We start from the raw sequence: 20,893 nt of genomic DNA, 5'->3' as shown, positions 1-20,893 counted from the left end.
GAAAAACGTTTTGCAATCTATCCATTTGACAAAGGCCTAATATCCAGAATCTACAAGGAACTTAAATTTACAAGAAAAAAAATGAACAACCCCATCAAAAAGTGGGCAAAGGATATGAACAGACACTTCTCAAAAGAAGACATTTATACGGCCAATAAATATATGAAAAAAAAGCTCATCATCACTGGTCATGAGAGAAATGCAAATCAAAACCACAATGAGATACCATCTCATGCCAGTTAGAATGGCGATCATTAAAAAGTCAGGAAACAACAGATGCTAGAGAGGATGTGGAGAAATAGGAACACTTTTACACTGTTGGTAGGAGTGTAAATTGGCTCTATTATTTCTAAGCCACAGGCTGTAACCCACTTACTTCAATGCATATTAAATGCCTGGAATATTTAGAACTATAAAAAAATTAGTGCAAAATTTTCAGCCTATTAAGATTTATCTTAACAAGGCGAACCTAGAGTCCTCAACAAAAACTCATTTATGTTGTTTCCATAGTAAACATTATTTTCAGCTACAAAGGGCTTCCCCAGAAAAGAGAAGGCACATAGTCATGTCAACACCCTCCCCCGATGCAGTGGCTCACCTCCCTGATCCATTCCAGAAAACTGAAGGGCCACTTCCTGGGTGGTCCAGGTTTTGAAAGGAGAGGATGGGGAGGGGGACTCAGGCTGGGGTTAAATCCTGAGGTGGCACCAAGAGAGACTGAATTTCAAATGTCACCTGTAGGAGATGTCCCCAGTTAGAGAAAGGGGAGAGTGTGAGGCTGGTGTCTGCATCTTTTCCCTTGTGCGATATCTAAATGCATTAGATGAGAGGAGCTTTTGAGAAAACGCTTCAGTTCATGATTTTGTACAACATGCCCCTGACACTGTCTGTTAAGCTTTGAGGAGAGAGACAGGCAAGAAGGAAATGCTCAAAAACATTAGCTGTGGCTGCTACCTGCTGTTTCGCAGCTGCAAAGGAACACACGTTGGCTGTGTGCCTGGCAGACCAGGCCCTGGGATACTGGTTTGGAGTGTCAATTCTTGGAAACCCTGCTCCAAGAAGCCACGAGTTCAATAGGAACTTTGCTCACCCTTCACCCTGAAGCCAGGCTCCTCTGGGCGTGGAAAGAATCTGTCTCTCACTCAGTCCCGAGGCAGCCAGCATTAACCTCCTGTGTCATCGGAAACATATTGAGGAGACGGGTCGGAGAGGGAGACAGTGTGGAGGGAACCAAGGGGTGGAACCACAGCTTATGGCCAGGCCCCTTCTTCATCAGTAGGAGACTAGGGACTGCAGGTGAAACCACAAGGGAGAAGGAAAGTCTCATTTCTCTAGTGAGCTCATTCTGTGCACCTTGCCTTCCCATTCTGCGCTTCACGCCCATTGAGGATTTATGCTCAGAAAACTGGAAGACGAGGGAAGAGAGGTGTCTTAGTCTGTCTGTGCTGCTGTAATAAAATACCTGAGACGGGTAATGTATGAAAAACACGAGTCTCTTTCTCACAGTTCCGGAGGCTGGGAAGTCCGAGACCCAGGCGCTGCAGGCTCCCTGTCTGCAAGGCTGCTTCCAGGGGGCCTCCAACCTGTGTCCTTGCAGGCAATGGGGTGAACACCACGGGAAGCCTCTAGAAGGCCTTCCTCCCATTTACCAGGGCTTGAGCTTAGGACTCAGTCACGCCCTAAGGACCCACTTTTTTTTTTTTTTTTTTTTTTTTTTTGAGACAGAGTTTCATTTTGTTACCCATGCTGGAATGCAGCGGTGCCAACAAAACTCACTGCAGCCTCGACCTCCTGGGCTCAAATGATCCTCCCACCTCAGCCCCCCAGGTAACTGGGACTATAGGTGCTGACACCATGCCTGGCCAATTTTTGTATTTTTTTTAAGACGGGGGTCTCACTATGTTGCCCAGGCTGGTCTCAAACTCCTGAGGTCAAGTGATCCTCCTACCCTGGCCTCCCAAAGTGCTGGGTCTTAATACCATTCCATTTGCGAGTAAGTTTCAAGGTATGATTTGAGGGGACACTGAGACGGTAGCAAGAGGTGAAGCCCCATCCCTCTGGTCTGCACTGTGAGCTGGCTGCCCCTCCCCGTGTGTGCGGGAAAAGCAGCTCTGGCCTTGGCCTGGCTGGGAATGTGAGCGGGAGGGAGGCGCGCTCATCCATCCAAGCCACTTTTCCCGCGAGCACGAGGGAGCCGGGGCCTGGGCCACCGCGGAAAGGGGCTCCTGCCTTCCGGGGACGCGGTCAGGGAACCCAGCCGGGGTGCTCTCTGCGCTGTGGGTGTCGGGCTCTGCAGGGGCCAACTGGGCAAAATGAGCAGGATCTCCTGGCCCCACCCTCGTGGGCTCCGCCTGCCCCAGCAGCCACCCTGCCATCCTCCCTGCGAGACAGGTGACTTTCCTCTCGGATGCGGCGCATCTGTCGTCGGTCTAACGGGCCCAGTCCCCAGATAACAGCCCCAACCAAAGACACGAAGGCGAAGGCGAAGGCACAAGCTTCGACCAAGCTCAGTTTGCCCATCTGGTGCCCACCTGGCTCGTATTTGGTGACTTGGAGGAGAGGAAGGTCGTTTAGCCATTTTATCGTAGCTCACTGAGCTTCCCAAGGGTCCTCCTCGCCTCTCAGAGGGCAAAGCATTGCTCTGCTTAGGCCGACTTCACCGTCTTCCCCTTCCAACAGGCCGCTAAAAATGGCCTGCGAGTGTGGACGGCTCTGACGTTGCAAAACCGCGCAGGAAACAAGCGTCTCAGGTGGAGGCGGAGGCCCAGGCCCTTCCCAGCCAGAGCAGGCAGCCCTGCAAGGGCTGTTGCTTCGTATTTAAATTCTCGTTTTTTTATCCTATTTCGAGGTCCTCTCTGGGATTTTAGGCATGTGGAGACGTGCCAGGAGTGACACCGAGCACGGAGCGGTCAGGCTGCCCGGAGGCGGAGCGCTCAGGGACACGTCGCCCACGCGGAGCGCGCCTGGGCCTTGGAACAGAGTCTGGGAGGGGCGAGGCGAGGCTGGGGTGGCTGGAGAGAGCTGGCTGCGGGCTGGGCAGAGAAAGAGGCTTTGAGACTCCCGATCAACTTTATAATGCAGGGGAAAGTCAGCCTTTTAAATGAGGTTAAGTACCCTGAGAGTGATGGTAAATAGAACAGGCAGCTCTTTAAGTGGAAATAAAGTGCTTTCGGTACCGCCATAAAGCTGCAAAACGCAGCTTAGCTGGGAGAAGTGGATTTCACATGGGAGAGAGAGCAAATTAGAATGCAGGCTCAAGAGCGATTTAAGAGGGCCCCTTCAACCAGGGAAAGAAAGGGAGAGGGAGAAGGGAGGAGAAGAGAGAGAGTCTGACTGATTGATTATGGCCAACTGTGAGAAGCGGAATTCCACACTGAGGTCTGGTGGCACCCTAATAAGCACTCCTGCTCTCCCCCCACCATGTGCCCACCCCACCTCTTGCAGCCAAGCAATGCAACATCAATAGGAAAACAATCTGACTTCAGTGCAATTTTCCACACATTTAAAGATGCTTTGCATATTTTTTTTCTAAAATCCCCCATGAGGCTCTACAGTATGTTTCTGAATTCTTTTTAACCTCTCAACTTGTCAAAAGAGCATTTCAAACCCTAGATCTCAGGGGGCCCTGCCAGGCATTTTCAAGTATGATTTTTTTGGTGGGGGAGGGACATCAACAAGTTAAAACCGAATTGAGCAACAAAGTAAGTGTCATTTTGTGTTTTCTTTGGTTAAGACAAACAATAAAAGCTGGCTTGATATATTAACAACATTCCCGGTTTACTTGGTCAAAACCCAAACCCCAAAGAGGCTGAACAGAAGTTACATCCCATCTCCTGCAGCAGCGAGGTGACGTGCGTTATCAGTTTTGTCTTCCGTGTCTTCCTCATCCTGCTGTTTGCTCCACGGCTCTTGACAGGATGGAGACGAGGGAAGAACTTCCACATCCACATTCAAAACGTCTGCCAGGACTCCCTCAGGCAAATAAGAGATGGTTTCTCTTCAAGAGCTTTGCATGTTGATGAGACAATGAGTCAGGAAGAGATTGAACTGCACTTGCTTGAATGTAAAGCTGCTTCAGATTTTCACATTGGAGTCTGGTACCCTTTCTATAGAAAAAGTCACTGGCTTGTCACTACTCAGAGCATGAATTTCCATGTTACTAGAGTTTCTTTGATCTTCAGAGAGAAAGTGTGAAATAGTTAAAGGCTTAAAAGTGGCCAGAAAATTCATAAACATGCATTCAAAAATAATTTCATTCCGTTCTAAAATCAGAAATGGAAAACGTCAAGGGAATCAAAACAAGTTGTTAAAATCAGTATTCATGTTGGATCAAATCTTTGTTTGTTTCAAATTCATTTTATTGATTCTTGAAAAGCCCTGGGAGGAGGTGACTCATACTGTTCCCCCTGAACATAGTGGCAAACCAAGTCCCTGAGAAAGGATGACTCTCCCAAAATATATGGCATGCAGCGGGGCAGGGGCCTGGGCCTCAGAGCTTTTTCCTTGTCGGAATGCAAACTTCCATTCTGGGAATGTAAATTGTGTGGATGATAATATCATGCTTTGGCTGTTGGAAGAAGCATTCAGGAAACGTGCCTTAGGCATATTCAGTTTGTTGAAAAATCTAAGAATGTCACATATACAGTTTGGCCACCTACTTCACAGTGGTAACTTAATATAGCATTGTTATTTTTCTATACAGCCAGAATGCTAAATTTGATAGTTGAATAGTTATTGGATTTGTTTCAGAAGGAAACATCTAGATTCTATGCTGAACAGCTCTCTAAAGGAACAACAGAAGCAGAATATTTTTCTAGAAGGCATAGAATTTGGCTAGGGCACTTAAAAAAATCTATTAATAGATCCTCATACCAGAGATTCAATAACATACTAGTGTCCTGAGCAAATTGTACAAGGCACTGGGCCTGGGTTAACAGCCCAGCATGTCTAGGCTGGGCACTGGCATTCTAGATGCACTGACTTTTTTCTCAGGTACACACACTTAGAGTTTACACGTACATGTTCTTCTTTGTGTGTTCGCTATATTTGATAGCAATCTATCTTTTTCCTTAAATGGATGAAATACAATTATTTAACATATCTTTTTCCTTAAGTGGATGGAATATAATGTATTTAACAACTCTTCCCATTGTTTCTAATCCAATGGCCAAAAACCCAAACAAACGAACCCTGATTTGAATTTGCAATTTCCTGAGACTGGACATTTTTATGTGTGTTTATTAGCTACCTGTATTTCGTTTTCTGTAAATAGCCTATTTATTTTGTCAGTTTTTCTCTTTCATTGTTTGCATTGTTCTTATGGTTTTGTAGATGCTCATTATACATTCCAGATACTATTTATTTGTTTGCTAAAATCTCCCTATCTGTTACTTGTCTTCTCCAAATGTTTCAGAACAGCTATTCTTATGCATTTTATTTTGCATATAAACTTGAGAATCAGTTTGACAATTCCAACTAAAAAGAGAAATCTTCTTTGGATTTTTATTGTGATTGAAATGAGTTTATATTATTTGGGAAAAATGCAATCTTTATAATATTAGGGCATCCTTTCAGGAAAATGATAGGTCTTTCTATTTATTCAAAATTATTTGTGTTCTTTAAGGTTCAACTGTAGATTTCCAATAGATAGCCTCTATTAGGTTAAGGGAATATTTTCTACTAATAAGTGAACAAGGATTTTTTCCTTAATTAGGAAAAAATATTGAATATTTTAAAATACTTTTATATCCATTGAGAGGATACATAGTTTTTCTCCTTTGTCCGTGAAGGGGATAAACTATGTCAATAGATTTTCTGATATTGAACCATTCTTACATTTGAAGTATTAGCCCTGATTTTTCATCATATTTTACTTCTTTAAAATATAAAATTAAAATCAGTGAGCTAAAATTTAATTGGGATTTTCATATTTATGTTGATAATTATATGAATGTGATTTTTTTTTCTCGTACTCTTACCTAATTTGGGATAAGGATTGTATGAACTTTACACAATGAGTTGGGACATGTTCATGTGGTTTGGCTGTGCCCCTAGCCCAATCTCGTCTTGAATTGTAGCTCTCATCATTCCCAGGTGTCATGGAAGGGACACGGTGGGAGGTAATTGAATCATGGGGGTAGGTCTTTCCCGTGCTGTTCTCGTGACGGTGAATAAGTCTCACAAGATCTGACAGTTTTATAAAGGGCAGTTCCCTGCACATATGCTCTTGCCTGCTGTCATGTAAGACGTTCCTTTGCTTTTCCTTTGTCTTCCCCCATGATTGTGAGGCCTCCCCAGCTGTGTGGAACTCTTTCCTTTATAAATTACCCAGTCTTGAGTATGTCTTTATTAGCAGCATGAGAGCAGACTATACACATGTCTTAGTCCATTTCCTGTTGCTGTAACAGAATACCACAGACTGGGTAATTTATAAAGAAAATAAGTTTATTTGGCTCATGGTTCTGAAGGCTGGTAAGTCCAAGAGCGTGATGCTGGCCTCTGGCAAGAGTCATTCCACTCCCGAGATAACAGCATTGACCCACTCATGGAGCCCCCATGACATAATTAATTATCAAAGGCCCCTCTTCTTAATACTGTTGCAATGGCAATGAAATGTCAACATGAGTTTCAAAGGGCTCAAACATTCAAATCAAAGCAGAACATATGTCTCATTTTTTGCTTACTGAAAAAACATACATAAGATTGGGAATACTTATGCCTTGCAAATTTGGTAAAACCTACCTATAACCTCTGGGTCTGGGGCTTTTTCAGGGACAGGGTAAAGTGCTTTTGAAGGGAGGATTCTCACAACAAGCTGGATATTTTGGTAGGCCTATAGGTTACTTTCTGTTATAATTCTACCCTCTGCTTCCATGATTTAAGGTAAATGCTTACCAGCTTTCAACTGTGTTTGCTCTCAAATTTATTTACAAGTGTACCTGTATAATTACTTTATTTAATTTAACATTATATGGACCAATGGCATAATTGCCAAAAACAAGTTTTCATTTTCATGAAGACTAAGTTGAATACTTTAGGAGGACTAGATAGAATTGAGTCACTTAGATAAATGATTTGTACTTAAATGTTCTAATACAACTGGAAGCATGGGTGAAGGCAGGAATTTATATCCTTATTACTCAAAGTGTGGCCCATGCACCAATATCAGCTGGAAGCCTGTTAGAAATGCCAAATCTCAAAACCCCACCCACACCTACTGAGTCAGACTCTGCATTTTAACAAGATCCCCAAGACATTTGTGTGCACAGTAAAGTTTGAGAAGCTTTGATTTACAAGAATTCCACAATCAGATTACAATAGTCACCCCCCCCCCCCACTCCGCTTATCTGACATTGCCCTTTCCTCAGTTTCCATTACCCAAAGTCAACCATGGTCTGAGAATATTAAATGGAAAATTCCAGAAATAAACAATTTATAAATTTTAAATTGCAGAGTGTTCTAAGTGGCATGATGAATTCTCTTGCTGTCCCATTCCATCCTGCCCAGGATTTAAATCATCTTTTATCCAGCTGTAGACACTCCCCACCTGTTGGTCACCAAGTAGCCATCTTGGTTAGCAGATTGGCTGTCATGGTATCAGTATCACAGTGCCCTGCATTCAAGTCACTCTTATTTTGGTTAATAGTGACTCCAAAGAGCAAGAGTAGTGATGCTGACAGCTCAAATATGCCGAAGAAAAGCCATAAAGTGTTTCCTTTAAGTGAAAAGGTGAAAGTTCTCAACTTAATAAGGGGAACAAATACTATGCTGATGTTGGTAAGATCTATGATGAGAACGAACCTGCCAACTGTAAAACTGTAAAGAGAGAAAAAGAAATTTGTGCTAGTTTTGCTGTCATACCTCCAGCTGCAAAAGTTATGGCCACAGTGTTGGTAAGTATTTAGTTAAGGTGGGAAAGGCATTGAATCTATGGATGGAAGACTTCAACAAAAATGTGTTCCAACTGACAGCAATCATGTTTGGTATCTGTGGTTTCAAGCATCCCCTAGGGGACCTGGGACATATCCCGCATGGATTAGGGGGCATTACTGAACAGTGTATGTCTTAATATTTTCCCTCTGTTTCAAAAATCAAAACCCATAAATTGTCAAAAGTGAACTATAAGTGTTTACATAAGAAAAATGAGGTAGAAATACAATCAGATGTTCAATTTTAAAGATAAGGCATTAACCCTGCATAAAACATTGGTGAGTGAATATATGTTTCTATGGTTTCAATTAAAGTAAAAGTTTGAGATCCATAATGACTTTTTTAAAATAATTATTCACTTTAAACACTTTTTTCACTTAACCGACTGACTATAGGCCTGGACTGTGTTGGATTAGAGGGATTCTACTGTAATTTATATTTTCCTGGATTAGCATTACTTTCATCTAAAGTCCCAAAAATATTGATATAAAGTTGTATTCAGTTCTAACCTTTTTATAACTTCAGTTTTGGACACGTTTTCACTTCAAATGCTTTCATTTATGCCTGGTTGCTGCCGACTGTTTTTGTTTTTTACTTGTTCAGAATGTCCAGAAATTTATTTAAATTATTTTTTATTTTCAAAGCACTACCATTCTGTTTGTTTATGCTTTCTTTCACTGATGTTTACTTTTATTTTTATTATTTTCTTACTTTTGCTATCTTTGCTTTTATTTTATTATTTTTTTTCTGCCTCTCTTGTTTTCTAGCACCAGGGTTGAGAGCTACAAATTTTCCTCTGACGACTGCTTTGTCCATGTCTTTCGTGACGTGGTACTCTCATGGACATTCATTTCTTAATCCATAACTAATTCCAGTTATTTAGTTTTTCTTTTCTTTTTTATCTTAAAGCGTGTTTTAAAATCTTGAAATAGAACCATTTTGCCAGGCTTTTGATATTAATGCTTACTTTTTCTGCCATCTGTTCAGAAAATGTGGCTTATCTGATTTTTTCATTTGGGAATTTCTTAAGCTGTTCTCTGTGTTCTACCTTAGCAACAATTTTTGTGGATGTTCTGTTTGTGTTTGAAAAGAGGGTATGGTCTTTGTTGGCATAAGAGAAATGTGTCTGTGTGTATAGATTTATATACATTTATAGTTAAGTTTGTTAATTATGCCATTCCACTCTTCTACATCTTTTTTTGTTTGTTTGTTTGTTTTTGTCTCCCATGTTAAACTGCTCATCCAGCAGTTATTCCACTCCACTTCTATTTGCCCATACACCCTGAGTTTTTTTTCAGGGGTAGCAATATGCCCATGCTAGGAGACAAATGATGATTAAATCTAAGCCAGCATTTCGTAACAGAGGCCTTGCTGACATTTTGCTCCTGCATAGGATGCTGATGTAAGAGCATAAGATCTAGAGCTGTGGCAGCCATCTTGTGATCGTTAGGCACGTTTACTCGTTTTCAAGTGTATTTGCTTACCACTTCTGGTGTAACCTTCATGTTTCCTTTGTATTTATTTTTGTTTTGCTTATGCACATTTCTTAAAAAAAAAAAATCTGACGTAGACAGTCCAGCAGTGGTACATTTTCTGAGTCCTTGGTGCCTAATGATGTCTATTGTTTGTCTGCTATAGTTTTGCATTTCACTGACCTTCGGCCTGATCTCCCCAAACCCTCCTGCCTCACATTGTCTTCTCCTGTATTCATTTTGCTCTGGCTTTATTTTTCATGGGAGCTGATCCTATTTGTGCTCTGTCTTTCAGAAACTGTTCAAGATCTCTGTTACCCCATGGCACTCTTTTGCTTTCCTGCATCACTAAGGATTTTATTCTTTTAAAATTTTCCTGTCATTTTTGTGGGAATTGCGGCTGAAATAATGGTAGATACATGAGTTCAGTCAGTCATCATAATTCTATATAAAACTTTTTTAACAGAAAAACCAATAATTCACTCTTTAGAAATGTATAGAGCAATAACAGTTTTCAAGTGATTCCATTTGGGCTTAGGAACAGGCTGATTCCTGTTCTGTGGGTTTTTTCCTCCCCCGGCTATGTTTTATGTTTTCTGTTGGACCCTTTTCTAGTATCATTTAAAATATGCACTTTCTTCTAAGCAGATCCCCAGCCTAAACGGAGAGCAAAGCACAAATATACATCACACCGGAGACAGGCCAGGCTTAGCATCCAGTAGCTCTTCAATTTCAGTTTGCCCTGCCATCCAAAGAGGGCATCCTTAAAGCTGGGCGCGGTGGCTCATGCCTGTAATTCCAACACTTTGGGAGGCGAGGTGAGCAGATCACCTGAGGCCAGGAGTTTGAGACCAGACTCACCAACATGATGAAACCCCATCTCTACTAAAAATGCACAAAGAGGCAGGAGAATCACTCGAACTGGAAGGTGGCAGTTGCAATTAGCTGATATGGTGCCACTGCATTACAGCCTGGGCGACAGAGCGAGACTCTGTTTCAAAAACAAAGCAAAACACCACCACAAAACACACAAAAAATGGGCACCCTTTATTCTGTTGAGCAACCTTGCCCCAATTTCAGGTAATATTTTCCTCAAATAAAACTGTGGTCTTCCAGGTACAGACCAGGTAGCTCTTGTTTAAAGTGGAGAATTTATCAAAAGTGAGTGATAGAACCAGGGGCCCTTGTACCTGTGGCTCAGGCCCCATGGGAACTGAGGTCTGTTTATGGGCTTTCAGCAGAAAGCCCCAGATTCTAAGGGGTCAGGGTGCTAAGGTGGCCTGGATAAGTGGATTGGGGGTTTGGAGCCAATGTCCACTCTCCATGTGTGACACAGGGCAAGCTATTGAGACTCTGCAGACTGCATGTCCTTAACCATGAGATGGTGAAATAGCCACGTCTGCTGCATGGTTCCGCTGTAATGAGTAAATCACATGCATGGTGCTCAGGGCCAGGACTGGCACTCTGTCAGCACTCTGTAGGCTGCAACCACTGCTGTCACTGCATCCCCTGAGGTGCCCATCCTCACCACCAGCTGCACATTCCAGGGTGAAGTTTGGATGCTTGCGTCATCAGGAGTCACCAGGAACAGCCTGAGTACTGATGTAAACATAGATCTTAAAATGCTGCTGTCTACAGATACAAAAAAATAACAGGCACCAGGTCAAACCAGGCAATGCGATATGTGTGTTCATGCTTTATGTGTGTGCAGTCAGTCAAGCGCTGCATAGTGATGTCTGGGTCAACACTGGATCACATAGACACCAGTGGTCCCTTAGGTTACAGTGCAGCTGAAAAATTCCTATTGCCTAGTGACCAACCCATTGCTGACGCAAATCTGTGATGAGTAGAAGAAACAAACCAAGCAAACCATCGTGATTGTGTTTCTGAAAAGAGTGACATCTCCTCAAGAAGAGCCTTAGGCAGGTCCCGCAGGAGGGATTCCAGAAGAAGGCATTGTTATCACAGATGACAGTTCCACATGTGTTCCTGTCCCTGAAGACCTTCCAGTGGGACAAGAAGTGGAGGTGGAAGACAGTGATACGGATGATCTTGACCTTGTGGAGGCCTCAGCTAATGTATGTGTTTGCATCTTGATTTGTTTTTTTCTTTTTACGAAACAATCCAAAAGTTTAAAAAATTAAACATTTTAAAATAGAAAAAAGCTCATAGAATAGGGATAGAAAGAAAATATTTTTGTCCAGCTATACAATGTGTTTGTGTCTTACGCAAAGAATTATTACAAAAGAGTAAAAATGTTTTTTTAAAAATTTAAGTTTAGACAGTAAAAATGTTATAGTAGGCTAAGGATAATTATTAAAGAAAGAGAACTTTTCATAAACTTAGTGTGGTCTAAGTGTACAGTATTTATAACGTCTACTTGAGTATACAGTAATGTCCTAAGCCTTCACATTCACTCCGCACTCACTGACTCACCCAGAGCAACTTCCAGCTCTGCCAGCTCCATTCATGGTGAGTGTCCTATACAGGTGGAGCATTTTTTATTTTTTAGACTATATTTTTACTGTACTTTTCTATGTTTATTTTGTTTCAATATACAAATACTTGCCATTGTATTACAGTTGCCTACAATTTTCAACACATTAACATGCTGAACAGGTTTACAGTTTAGGAGCAATAGGCGATATCAGACCGCCTAAGTGTGTAGGCAGCTAGGTTTGTGTGAGTACACTATGACGTTCGCACAAGGACACAATCACCTAATGATGCATTTCTTAGGCAGATCCACTTCGTTAAGCAATGCATGACTATGTATGCTTATATGAGTGTGTGCACGTGCATGTGTGTGGGTATGTATGTGGAGGTATATAAATGTGGATATATATACATGTGTATGTTCGTGTTTTACATGTATATGTGCTTGTGTGTGTGTGTATATATGAATGGTATATATCTTTGTGGATGTAAGTGTGTAAGGCTGTATGCAAATGTGCATAATTGTGTGTGTTTATATATGTTTTGGGGGATAACACATCATGTCAGAGTGTAAATCTATGCATCTCATTCCTTCAGCCCTACCTAGGTCTCACGAAGTTTCTCAGTTTACAAAAATCATTGTCAGATGCAGCTATGCTGATACCCATTCATGCAGTGTCCAAAGGGATGTTCCGACTGTCTTTATAGCATTTGCATTGGCATAAATATTACATTAGTGGGACCGCTTAGAATGGGCTTCTCTCTCAAGAGACTCCGCAACACAATTCTTGAAACACTCAAGTCTGACAAATGTGGATCACATTTAAATAAAATGTTGAGACAACTCAGTTAAGTGACTGACAGCCAGAGGGGGAGCGAGGCATAGTTAATCATTTCTTCTTAAAGAAAAAATGTATTTCTAAAACATTTGTGGATCCGTTTCCTAAATTGCTTTGTAATCTGTAGAGGCGATTGCCCTTGAAACATCTTCCATAATATTAGTGTCCTTTTAAAGTTATAATCAATTTTCTTTCCATCCATTTCATCCATTTTCCAAGCTGGCATGAGTTATAGACTCTTCCCTGAGCTCTTCTTTCCTCCAAAATTATTGTAAAATCCAATTATGGCCTAATATTCAGTACTCTCTGGAATTGGAGGAGCTGCCTATAGAAAGTCAGACAGAAATGTAAGTACTGCATTTATTATCTGTTTATCAGCAAAGGAGGCATATTTTCATTGTAAGTGGAACCAAGATCATCATACAAAAAAAGCAGGTCTACATGCAATGCCATCGTCTTGTCAGTATTTTAACGAAACTGTACACCTGGTATGCAGATATGTAGCTAATGCCAAGAGAAGGTTCCAAGTCTATCATGACCTGTCTGTGCTCACTTGCAAAGAACAGAACTCACTCGAGCCACTTCAAGTGGTCAAGGATGTATGGCAGGGTATTAAAAGGAGTTCAAGACCAGCCTGGCCAAATGGTGAAACCCTGTCTGTACTAAAAATACAAAAATGTTAGTGGGCGTGATGGTGCTCACCCGCAATCCCAGCTACTCAGGAGGCTGAGGCAGGAGAATCACTTGAACCCAGGCGGCGGAGGTTGAAGTGAGCCGAAATTGTGCCACTGTACTCCAGCCTAGTGACAGAGTGAGACTCCATCAAAAAAAAAAAAAAAAAAAAAAAATTAAGCAGCTACTGGCACTGGGCACTGGCCATGTGCTGGGAGATCTTGTAAATACCTCATAGGCAATAGTGCCCATCCAGTCTCACAACATCCCATGCAGTAGATCCTACTGTGCTTGCCATCTTACAGAGGAGGAGGTTAAGGCACCAGAGGAGAGGCAAACACCAGCCTGACCTCAGAACTCACCCTGTGAACTAGGAACCAGGACCACAGCACAGGGCTGTGAGTAGGACCAAGCTCGCTCTTCACTTTTTCTATGTTCCTGGTTCTTTCTGCTCAGGCAGTGCCTTCCAAACCTACTCGTTCCTTTCAGGGCTTTCCTAAGCCCTTCAGCATCGAGTCCAGTTACACATTTATTTTCCTGTGACCTCGGATCTCTTAAGTTAACGGGATATAGTCATATATGTCAAAATACCCCCTATTATGATATGGAGTTTTTCACAATTTTGAAGCTCTTCTTTTGATTTTGAAAGCAAGTTCTGTATTTTCATCACAATGAGATGTGTCCCTATAAAACCTTGCATAAATGCCATTTACATATTCTCTCTCTTATACACACACACGTACCACACACACACACCACACACACCACACACACACACACCCCACACACACCCCACACACACCCCACACACACACATCACACACACACACACACACCACACACACACCACACACACACACACACCACACACACCACACACACACCACACACACCACACACCCCCCACACACACACCCCACACACACACCCCACACACACACCACACACACACCACACACACCACACACACACACCACACACACTACACACACACCACACACACACTACACACACACCACACACACCACACACACACCACACACACACACCACACACACTACACACACACCACACACACACACCACACACACTACACACACACCACACACACACTACACACACACCACACACACACCACACACACACCACACACACACACCACACACACTACACACACACCACACACACCACACACACACCACACACACCACACACACACACACACCACACACACACACCACACACACACCACACACACACACCACACACACCCACCACACACACCCACCACACACACACCCATACCACACACACACCACACACACACCACACACACACCCACCACACACACCCACCACACACACACCACACACACACACCACACACACACACCACACACACACACCACACACACACCACACACACACACCACACACACACCCACCACACACACCACACACACACACCACACACACCCACACCACACCCACACCACACACACACACCACACACACCCACACCACACACACACACCACACACACACACCACACACACACATCCACCACACACATCCACCACACACACACCACACACACACCACACACACCACACACACACCACACACACACCACACACACACCCACACCACACACACCACACACACCACACACACACCACACACATCACACACACACTACACACACACACACCACAACACACACCACACACACCACACACACACACACACCACACACACACACAGAGACAACTGAAGATTGTCCATAAGTCCCTCACTTAAATTGGTCATAAGATGTCTTTGTCACATATAATAAAATCAACATCTTGAGTCCATACAAATAGAATAAATAACAGAATAAAATGGGTAAATAAATGGGGGTGGAGAGAGGGGTCACACAGAAGAATTCTGCTAACAAATGCAGAAAGCATGAGGAAAATACTAAGTCATCATTAGGCGAACACCACAGTAATGATGGCTGCAGGCAAGGTCTGCCAAATGCTTGTGGGTAAAAGGGATATTTGCCTAGTGCTAAAGTATCTCCCCCAAAATGTCTATTAATCAGAGTGAAAAATATAGGTGTCTGTTAATACAAAGGGAACATTTAATACAAAAGGAAAACTAGTTCTTATTTACATTTATAATTTCTTATTGTATTTCTTATGTCTTACATTTCTTACTGGTATTTACTACTTGTGCATTAAGCAATCGAGCAGACACTACCTTAACCTAATGATCAAGGCTAACAAAAGCAACCATGACACATATTGCATCACGTACCCCTGCTGCAATGCACTGATAAAGGCACTTCTGAGGTCTTCTTGCCTAAAACTCGTACTCTCCATCGAATCAGAAGAAGACATCAGACAAGCCCCAATTGAAAGGCATTCTTCAAAATAACTGACCAGTGCCCTTCAAAAGTGTCAAAGTCAAGAGAAACAAGGAAAGACTGAGACGCTATCCCAAATTGGAGGATATTAAGGAGCAAGAGCTCAGTGCAATATGGGATCTAGATTGGATCCTGGTACAGATAAATGATGTTGCAGCCACATGGGAAAACCTAAATGAAGTCTTTAGTTAATAGCATTACACCAGTGTTGGCCCCTGATTTTTTATAGATAGTTATATAGTCATGCTGATTGTTTGCAACCTTTCTGTAAGTCTAAAAGTATATCAAAATTAAAAGTTACTATAAAAAAAGATATCTGGGTCAGGCAAGCTCAGGTATGCTCCCTCATCACCAGGACAGAGCCTGTATCTTCCTTCTCCCCATTCCCCCTGGTCAGTCCCCCAGGCTCCTGCCCAGTGCCAGCTTTAAACCACTTCAGTCCCGCTCTTGGAAGAGCACAGACTTTTTATTTATTTGGAGGGCTTTGCAGAGGAGCTGTTACGGGATTTTATGAAATGATGAAAGTAGTATGTGCTCATTGTAATAAGTCAAAGAAAGAACATGTATAAAGGAAACAGCAATAAATGACTCATCCTGCCACAGTTCATCCCCACCCCATGGGCAGCACCGGCACGCAGCCTCCTGCACGCTCACCATGCACACACGGACCGCAGAGGCCTGTGGTTCTCTCTCCTACACGTACAGAGAAATGGACTCATATCACAAATAGTAATCGTATTCTGCAACTTGCTTTTTCATTTAACAATTCATCATGGGTATTTCTTAGATACAGAGATATATAATTCTACCTAATGTTTAGAGAGTTGCATTCTATCCCAATATTGTATACTATGATTGTATTCTGGTTTAGTCAGCCAATCTTCTGTTGATGAAGATTTGTATCATTTCCACTTTTTGCCATTATAAGCAATAACTATAGCTTTATCTATTGGCATTTTTGTTCCTGAAGAGCAGTCTCTAAAAGGAAAGGATTGCTATGATGAAGGAGAGAAACCTTCTTATTTTAATAAATACTCTCATATTTACTTTCCATAACTATTTTGACAATGACATTCCCACTAGCAATGCATGGAGAGCCTTTTCCCCGCCCCCTCAAACTCTCACAAGCCTTAATTCATTCGGCAAGGATTTTTTGTGCCGACTGTGTCTCGTTCAATTAAAATGTTGCTTTTAACATATATTAAATTCTCAGCAGGTGAGGTAACTCATGCTTGTAATCCCAGCACTTTGGGAAGCTGAGGCAGGTGGATCACTTGTGGCCAGGAGTTCAAGACCAGCCTGGCCAACATGGCAAAACCCATCTCTACTGAAAATACAAAAATTAGGCAGGCGTGCTGGTGTGCACCTGTAATCCCAGCTTCTTGGGAGGCTGAGGCATGAGAATCACTTGAACCCAGGAGGATGAGATTGCAGTGAGCCAAGATTGCACCACTGTACTCCAGCTTAAAAATGTATAAGTACAAACTTTAGTTTTGTACTATATATATATTTTTTTTCAACTATTCACATTTTTAAGATTTAAATATTTCCCCTCCAGAAGTATGGAATTGCTCTCTGTTTATTCAATAATTGATCTACATCCTACACAGAAATTTATACCTTTCTCTGAGTATGTCGTGAACCTTTTTGGTAAAATTTATTTTCTAGGGATTTTAGATTTGGGGATATGTTTTCATCTCATTCCCATGAGAAAACTAGTTGCTACTAAAAAAGAGAAGATACTGTTGATTTTGTTTCCAGCTACCTCTTAAAATATTCTAATTCTATTATTTATTTTGGCAAAGGCCCTTAGGTTTTCTCAATATGTAATCACATCATCTGTGAATAGAAAATTAATTTTCTGTTATCTCTGATGTTTAGTTCACCACATATAAGGCTCCATAAAGGTAAAAATTTTTGTTTGGTTTTTCAATATTATATCCTAAGCTTGGTACATAGTGATATGGATTGGCTGTGTCCCCACCCAAATCTCATCTTGCATTGTAGCTCCCATAATTCCCACATAATGTGGAGGGACCCGGTGGGAGATAACTGAATCATGGGGGGTGGTTTCTCCCATACTGTTCTCCTGGTAGTGAGTAAGTCTCACAAGATCTGATGGTTTACTAAGGGGTTTCCTTTTCCCATGGCTCTCATTCTCTCTTACCTGCCACCATGTAAGACGTGTCTTTTGCCTTCTGCCATGATTGTGAGGCCTCCCCAGCCATGTGGAACTGAGAGTCCATTAAACCTCTTTTTCTTTATAAATTACCCAGTCTCCAGTATGTCCTTATCAGCAGCATGAAGATGGACTAATACGCATAGTAAACTCTCAATAAGTATTTATAATACTCAATAAGTATTATTCATAAAGGAGGAAGGCGGGAAGGAAGGAAGGAAAAAAGGGAGGGAGGGGGGGAGGGAGGGGGGGAGGGAGGGAGGGAAGCAGGGAGGGAGGATTTTGTTGCCAAATGTAATACTTGCTATTGGGTTTTAAGGAGGGAAACAGTATTTTGTTGCCAAACGTAATCATTGCTATTGGATTTTAACAAATTGTCTTAATCACATAGAGACAATTTATCATAGAACCATCTCTGCTGCATGACCTTTGACGTCTAACCTGGATTAAAGAGCCTTGTGACTGCCTGTGGCATCTGGGGCTGTTTCCTTTAACAAAACAGGTTTCTACCTGCTGGTTCCCAGGCTGCATCTCTTCTACTCCGGAATAAGATAGAAAACGAGCTAGCATTTTCAGAGTGTCTGCTCTGTGCCAAGTGCTGTGCTAGGTGAATTGTATGAACCTCTCCTTCTAGTCTCCTAAAAGCCCCTGAGGGAGATATTATTCTAGTTCTTAAGTATTTCTTACTCTTGCCTCTGGTGAACATTTGTATTGGAATTATCAGTCCCTACAGAGGAAATATTGCTCACTTAACTGGAAGGCACTTCACAAAAAATAAATCTCACATCTAAATGTTTGCCACAAATCAACTCTCAAAGTCGCCCTTTACCTTATTCACCAGGTTTGCTTTTGAATGACAATTTTATTGTTTTAAAAAGAAAAAATGTCAATCTCCGGATGACAAAAATTTCTCCTCTTGTGCATAGTCAAAAGAAAATATTGCCTACTCTGAACATGTTTCTTAAAGTAGCATTGTAAAACTGTGTGAACATTTCTCAAAAAATTAAACATAGAATTCTCACATGATCCAGCAATTCTACTTCTGGATATATTTCCCGAAAATTGAAAGCAGGACTTGTTTGTACACCCATGTTCATAGCAGTATTATGCACAAGAAGCAGAAAGTGGAAAGAATCCAAGAGTTCATTAGTGGACGAATGGACAAACAAAATGTGTGTGTGTGTGTGTCTGTGTGTGTATACATATATATATAGTGTGTATATATATATTTATATTTATATATATTATTGAATTTTACTCAGGCTTGGAAAGGAATGAAGTGCTGACACATGCTATAACATGGATGAACCCTGAGGACATTATGCTAACTGAAATAAACCAGTTGAAGGCCGGGTGCGGTGGCTCATGCCTGTAATCCCAGCATGTTGGAAGGCCGAGGCAGGCGGATCACCTGAAGTCAGGAGTTCAAGACCAGCCTGGCCAACATAGTGAAACCCTGTCTCTACTAAAAATACAAAAGTTAGCCAGGCGTGGCGGCGGGCACCTGTAGTCCCAGCTACTTGGGAGGCTGAGGCAGGAGAATCACTTGAACTTGGGAGGTGGAGGTTGTGGTGAGCTGAGATCACGTCATTGCACTCCAGCCTGGGCAACAGAGCGAGATTCCATCTAAAAAAAAAAAAAGAAGAAAAAAGAAATAAGGCAGTCGCAAGTCGCAATAGGACAAGTGCTGTGTGATTCCACTTACGTAAAGTCCTTAGGGTAGTCAGACTCACAGAGACAGAAAGTCGAGTGGGGGTTGCCAGGGGCTGGGGGAGAGTGAGGGGTTAGTGTGTAATGGGAACAGAGTTTCAGTCTGAGAAATGAAAAGTTGTAGAGATGGATGATGGTGGATAGTTACATAACAGTGTGAATGTACTTAATGCCACTGATTAGTACATTAAAATGATTAAAATCATAGGTGTCATGTTATGTATGTTTTACCACAATAAGAAAAAGTGTTTAACTGTTTGAGTGGGAGTGGTGTGCTTTTCCTCTCCCCATGCTGCCTGCAGGTGGGTATTAGTTTATTGGAAAATAAGTAATAACAGCATAGAGCATGGAGTTAGACAGACAGACTTCCAGGTCTGGCTCTGTGGGGTCTCAGCTGTGGGACCTGAGGACAGTCACCACACCCCAAGCCCTGGGTGATTATGTGGAATTTATACATCAGGTTTATCACCAATGCCCAGCACAGAGCCTGCCCCATGGAGGCTGCAGGTGTGAAAACACAGACAGTAACCTACTTGTATTAGTCCATTTTCACACTACTGATAAAGACATGCCTAAGACTGGGCAATTTACGAAAGAAAGAGGTTTAATTGGACTTACAGTTCCACGTGGCTGGGGAAGCCTCACACACATGGCAGAAGGCAAGGAGGAGCAAGTCACATCTTACATGGATGGTGGCAGACAAAGAGAGAGAACTAGTGCAAGGGAACTCCTTTTTTAAAAACCATCGGATCTCGTGAGACATATTCACTACCATGAGAACAGCATGGGAAAGACTTGCCCTCATGATTCAATTACCTCCCACCAGGTCCCTCCCACAACATGTGGGAATTCAAGATGACAGTTGGGTGGGGACACAGCCAAGCCATATCACCTGAATCTCATATCCTTGGGAAATATTGCTGCTTAATTCTCTAATCGTGAGAAACATGCTCATTTGATTGTTCTGTATCTGTTTCTTAAACTATAGCCAAAACTTCAATCACCAAAACAATATTTAATATTTCATAACTTAGTAAAACGCTATAGTAACCAAGAAAGCATGCACTGGCATAAAGATGGAGTTATCCTTTAACAGAACAGAATTGAGAGTCCAAAACTGAATCCTACATTTATGGTCAATTGGTTTTCAACAAGGGCATCAAGACAACTCAGTGGGGGAAAGAAGAGTCTTTTCAACAAATGGTGCTGGCACAACTAGATAACCCCACTGAAAAGAATGAAGTTGGACT

General features: G+C 42.1%; 1 long non-coding RNA gene across 1 annotated transcript in view; it reads left to right on the top strand.

Annotated features, from left to right (window-relative positions):
• The first annotated feature begins 3,676 nt into the window (after positions 1 to 3,676).
• LOC140713032 (uncharacterized) overlaps positions 3,677 to 20,893 on the top strand; it is a 62,774-nt gene continuing 45,557 nt past the window's right edge. Inside the window, exons 1-2 of the long non-coding RNA XR_012094915.1 lie at positions 3,677 to 3,701; positions 3,843 to 3,977. This is a non-coding gene — a long non-coding RNA (uncharacterized lncRNA). The remainder of the gene's footprint in view (positions 3,702 to 3,842; positions 3,978 to 20,893) is intronic.

Source organism: Chlorocebus sabaeus, chromosome 12 (assembly GCF_047675955.1).
Source record: "Chlorocebus sabaeus isolate Y175 chromosome 12, mChlSab1.0.hap1, whole genome shotgun sequence".
Lineage (NCBI taxonomy): Eukaryota > Metazoa > Chordata > Mammalia > Primates > Cercopithecidae > Chlorocebus > Chlorocebus sabaeus.
The sequence above is the reverse complement of the archived record's forward strand: the minus strand, read 5'-3'. Positions and strand labels throughout refer to the sequence as shown.